This window comes from Nicotiana attenuata, chromosome 8 (assembly GCF_001879085.1).
Source record: "Nicotiana attenuata strain UT chromosome 8, NIATTr2, whole genome shotgun sequence".
In the NCBI taxonomy this organism is placed as follows: domain Eukaryota; kingdom Viridiplantae; phylum Streptophyta; class Magnoliopsida; order Solanales; family Solanaceae; genus Nicotiana; species Nicotiana attenuata.
This window is the reverse complement of record NC_031996.1, coordinates 45,315,246-45,321,144: the sequence shown is the minus strand read 5'-3', so window position 1 is coordinate 45,321,144 and position 5,899 is coordinate 45,315,246. Positions and strand designations below refer to the sequence as shown.

General features: G+C 34.6%; 1 pseudogene; it reads right to left on the bottom strand.

Annotated features, from left to right (window-relative positions):
* LOC109231724 lies at positions 340–3,263 on the bottom strand (annotated as a pseudogene).

Sequence of the window (5,899 nt, the reverse complement as noted above, 5' to 3'; positions counted from 1 at the left end):
AAAAAAGGGTACTTGAAACTATATTTTATTTTTAAATAATTTTTTTCCGAATATTATGAAGTATTCCCATTGAAATTGCAATTTAATGAGAACTTTGTATAAAATGACCTTAGTATTTTTTTTTTTTCTGATCAGGTGAACATTTGAATTGTAAAATTATCAAAAAAATAATTTTTCTAGTTAAAATTACTTATTGAAAAAATAATAATAACAATCAAGTAATGCATTTAATGAATATTGTGAAGGTTTGAATGGAAAGTGGGGTCCACCTAAGAATTTAATAGCTTATGGGCAAGTTAGTTTGGGTTTCCTGTNGCATATAACAGTATCATTAAATAAGTACAAAAAATCCACAAGGACCAACAATAAAGTCCAAACAAAGTAGACTAACTATGTGGATGGAGAGTTACGGTCATCATCCGAACCCAATGCATGAACCTCATCAATGTTACCAGCAGTAGAAGATGTTGGAACTATAGGTGCCACGTCTTGATTGGTAAGATCAGTATTTGGCTGATGCGAGGGTAAGGAAACTAATTCGCGTACCCGCTCAACGATTACAGGAACTATATGATCTGTCAGAGCAGGAATCAATCGCATCACTAACTCATCCAGATTCCCTGTCGGTGTTGATTGAGCATTTGGAGGTGTTGTTGACGATGTAGCATCGGATCCCAAAGAGCCATGAAGATTTGACCCGTAATAGCATTTTGCTTGAGATCCAAGACCATATACTCTTATTTTCTTTTCTCCTCCCGCGGCTTGATAATATGCTTTACACTGATTAACATCAGATTGAGTTTGTGTTTGTTGTTGTAATATCTACTGATATTTTTCCTGTAGAGTTAATAAGAACATTCAATTTACAAAATAAAAAATATATATGAAATTAAAGTCAATAAAATTATTAAAAAGTTATCTTACATGTACGATTCAGGATTTCTCAGCAACAAAAGATTTTCCATCATTACCATGTGTATGGACGTGCAAATGCAACTCACTTGGTGTTGGATCTCGACCCATTTTAACAGCCTATACAAAAGTTATTCAATTAAGAAGATAGAAAATATGTAAACAGTTGGACAAATGAAAAAAAAACAGTTTACTAATTACATTAATACATTAGTAGAAGTTCAAAGGAAACAAGAAATTTCAGCAAGCTAGAAGATATATTCTCCAGATTTCAGCAAGCTAGAAGAAACAACTTAAAGGAATTGCCAAAGGCTGCTGGGGAAAGATAACTTAAGACAATAAGTTACTCACTTTGTCATCTGCTATTGTTACAGGCTAAAAGAAAAATAAAAACCTGGAATGTTAAGATCACTCTAGAGATGGAAGGTATCCCTAAATCTGAACTAGCTTCAGATAAATGTTAAAATCACTCTAGGTAGAAAAAAGTTAATGGAATACATAAATCTGAACTAGTTAAGAAAAGGACAAATTTAGGGAAATATAAGTGGTAATTTCCTCATCAGTCTCAACAAAGATTGACACAGACATAAAGCACCCTAGGAAAGAGGTAATGTGGTCATCAATTCTGTGCTCCCTGCATATCTTGAAAGAATTTCAGGACAAGAAACATCTATATAACATGTACTAGGTGCCATATCCTGCAAATAAACCTTATGTCTGCACTCCCATAGCATGAAGTTCCTATAAGCTCCTGCTTTCTGCCAAATAAGAACCTATACATATGAACCATGAATGCAGTTCAATATTGCACTCCCTAAGCATGAAGTTCCTATAAGCTCCTGCTTTCTGCCAAATAAGAACCTATACATATGAACCATGAATGCAGTTCAATGAAGCTATATATAAACCATCACGTCCCCAGATTGGGTATGAAATCATACCAATACCACTGGATAACATCCTACCAGCACACATGTACACATAAGTAATCCTCCATCCTATTGAAAACATTGGATTCCAACTCTTGCATTGCAACAACCATTGATCCAGAATATGTTCAAGCACATAAAAACTAATGCAGAACCAACAATCAAAGCAAAGTATGTACTGAGACTCATGAGTAGATATTGGATTCTCCAGAAACATATAAGGTGCAGTATCCATAGCATGCTTATATGACAGCCTCTATACACCATTAAAGCACCTCCATAATGAGCATGAAACCATGATAATACCACTGGAAAATACCCTAACAGTATACAAATTGACAACAGAACACCTTTCTCTCAACAAAGTAATGGTAATAACCAGAAGAATTTCGAGAACTGGAAAAATTTGAAAGTCCCAACACTAAGAGAGCCTTAAATAGGAAGCAGCTTAATAAAACCAACTCATCTTTGCTACGGTTAATTAGTAGTAAAAGCTAACGTATGTACAGAAACGAAATACTAGTATAAGTAGTAAGTCAAGTTGAGTTATGTCTTAATAAGCTTAGACCCCATATGATGAAAACCAAATCTAAAAGCCTGCCTCAACAAGAAGCTAGAAAATGGTCACAATACCAAAACAAGAATTAACTGAAATTGCAAATGTTCAATCACAAGCACCACAAACAGAATTAGAGAAAGTACAACAACAGCAAAGATCACAAGCCAATAATAATAATAATGACAAGAGAAAGGCCATCGAAGGAAATGGTATACATAAAAGGTTAAAGGTTCAGATATTTTATATACACTTACAAGTCTCTTGCGATGCTCCCCAACATTGATAGAGCCACCTGTGTGAGTCCCAGTGGCAACTCCGCTCCTAGCACAACGATTTTTTGCATTTATTTGTGATTTTTCAACACACTTTGGATCTTTCCAAAGTCTCAACCAACTTTCCCACACATCATTCGGAATAGTTTTCGGTTGCACCCCATTTGATTTTAGTTTGCTAACAAAATCACTGTATCTTTTTGCTGCCCTACGCTCCCATTGGATCCGCACCGCACTATCAATTGAAGAATCCCAGTAGAAAGCCTTCTGAAATAATTTTATAAAGTAATAACATTAATAAGTTACATATAGAAGTTAATATACTTTCTAAATCCAATTGTGATGGATTATACCTTGAATTCTCCAAAATAAAAAATTTTGGTCTCATTTGAGACGCTTTTCCAGTTGAATCCATTAGGATCAAGTTCATGCTTGAAAGACTTAGTTATACAATCAGAGCATTCAAATGAACGCTCTAACCTGAACAAATTATAAGACATTATTTAAAGGAATACCATGTATCAATAAAAATATACCAAAAGTAATAGTACAAGTATGGACTAACCCTGTAGGAGAAATAGTAAGAGGACAATATTTTTTTTCCACAATCCAAAATTAATGCACTTGCTTTGTTATGTGTGATTCATGTTGACATACTATATTAAACAATTTCAGTTGTAGAAAACAAAACTAGTTTTCAAGGTGCTCAAAGAATGGATTATTAGCAGAGGAAACTGGATCTTGAAACAATGATGCACCTTTCATAATGATTATATAATCCGCTTGAATGGTGTAGGAATTCTGTAATCCTACAAAGTATTTTAAGCATATATTCAGCTCAACAATCTGGAATTGGAAAAGATGTAATACCATTTTCTCTAGTGTATCTTTTAAGGTGATATGGTCCATATATAAAGCCACTTGCTCTTTTGTTAAACTGGTAGGTCTACTATTACTTTCGATGCAAATTGGCGAATATGGTCTAAATATTAGCCATGTGTGGTTGTTATCCATGCGCCGGATTAATGTTGCATTAATTTCTTATGAACATATAAATAAGTCTTAGCGTGTGACAAATATAATTGCTCCCTTCCACTTTAAAATTAGAAAGTGTAATTACTCCCTCGATTGCACACATTAGTCAAACTATGTAACGACATCTAGTTACATTCAAACCCAATTACAATGTAGCCTTCTAGGTTGTCTCGCCCTGAAATCTCCCCCGCCATGCCACTAATATACTGGAGTAGTTTAATTCTTAAACCCTTTCATTTTAAGACCAAACTAAACCATAATTTGTCATTTGTAATATTAGGACAGCCAAAAGTAGTTATATATAATACACTTTGTCTCAATTGTGGAGAGCATAAATGATCTTAAGAGTAATAAAGGATATGGGAACCCTTTATATACGGCTAAACCACATTACCCAGAAAAAGGCTACTTGATAGAGCCAATTCAAAGCAGACAGAGCTAAGAATAGAGGCTCCTATCCACATTCCATTACCCACAACCAAATACAATAGCCGTGTTATAGAGAAATTAGGAAAATCTTCGCCACAGTTGGTTGAAAATATCCAAAGCATGTCAATTAACAGGAAAATATTTTGAAACACCAAATAGCCGAGAGCTACTCAGAAAATTTGAAGGGACAAAACAAAAAGAAGCTAGTAAAACATGCGGAAGCAAACAAAAAGGGGGATCCAAGACCATAATGCTTGAGAAGGTGATACTCAAGTCAAAAAAACAAGTCATTTGGCAGCCTTGAACCTCAGATGCAAAGAAAAGAGTAAATAAAAGCAGAAGACAAAATCGACAAGTCTGAGAAGCTTATTTACCCTTTCGCCTGAGAATCTTGCGGAGCAGCAACATACGACTTCGAATTTCAGAGTTATGCAGCAAAAATCTTGCAAATTCGAAAGTTTTCTTCTAATTTTCAAACAATAACCCTAGATTCACGCCCAATATTTTGTATTTGAAGAAAGAAAATTCACATTGTTGAAGAGGAGTGAAGGAGTCTGATAGAGAGGAGTGAAGGATGTTGCCCTAATTGTTCTAGTGTCGGTCTTTTGACCAAGTTAATTTTGTCTTTTACATGGAATTGTAGCGACGGAAATAGCGACGAATAACTATCTGTCGCTAATAATAACTAATAAAATTTTACTTTAATGACACTAGATATTAGCGACGGAAAATAGCGACGGATTTTTTAACACTAATGTCTTGATAAATAAAACGAACGCAGCGACGGATTTTTTGACGCTAAATCCGTTGCTAGATTTTACTACTTTTTATCGCCGCACTTTCATCGTTAATTTTGTAGGTAAAATAAAGGCGTTAATATTTAGCGTCAATTTTAGCGACGAATATTGGTTTTTGTCGCTATTCCGTCGCTATATTTTATGCAAATTCTTTTTGTAGCTTATTTGGCGACAAGCGACAAAATACGTCGCTAATCCGTCGTTATTTAGCTACGAAATATCTCTTGTCGCTAAATTCCGTCGCTAAATGCTGTTTTTTTTGTAGTGATATTACGATCTGCAAAATAATGTATTTTACTTTTTTTGCATTACTTGGTGCACATTTTATTCAACACCACTAACCAACGCTATATTAGTTAAGCGAGGACAAAAAAATTTCCTACATGGCAGAAACCTTGGAGTATTAAATTATGGGAGTGTTAAGAAACTTAGCTCAAAGTAATAATATGAAACAAGCAAATAGACAAAAATGTAGAGAGAAAGAGAGGAGAGATTCTTATTTCTTCCACGTATTTTCCAAGTGTAAATAATGTGATGCCCAAACCCTCTATTTATAGGATGATATTTAGGTAATACAAAGGGATGTCATGAACATGGTATTAACTATTGAGATCATGGGGGAAGATCATGGAGGGGGTTATGGAGGTGTGGGAGTTACAACAATAATTGTAAGAAGTAATGGGAGGTTAATGGAGAAGAGTAGTGGGAGTAACTTCTTTAGGAGTTATAGACATCCATTATATAATATAATATTTCATAACACTCCCCCTTGGATGTCTATAGATAATGTGCCTCGTTAAAACCTTACTAAGAAAAAACCCTGTAGAAAAAAATCTTAGTGAAGGAAAAAGAGTACACATATCTTGTAATACGCATTGTTTGCTACCTCGTTAAAAACCTTGCTAGGAAAACCCAGTGGGATAAAACATCGGCTAAGGAAAAAAGAGTGCATCGCGTATCTTACTC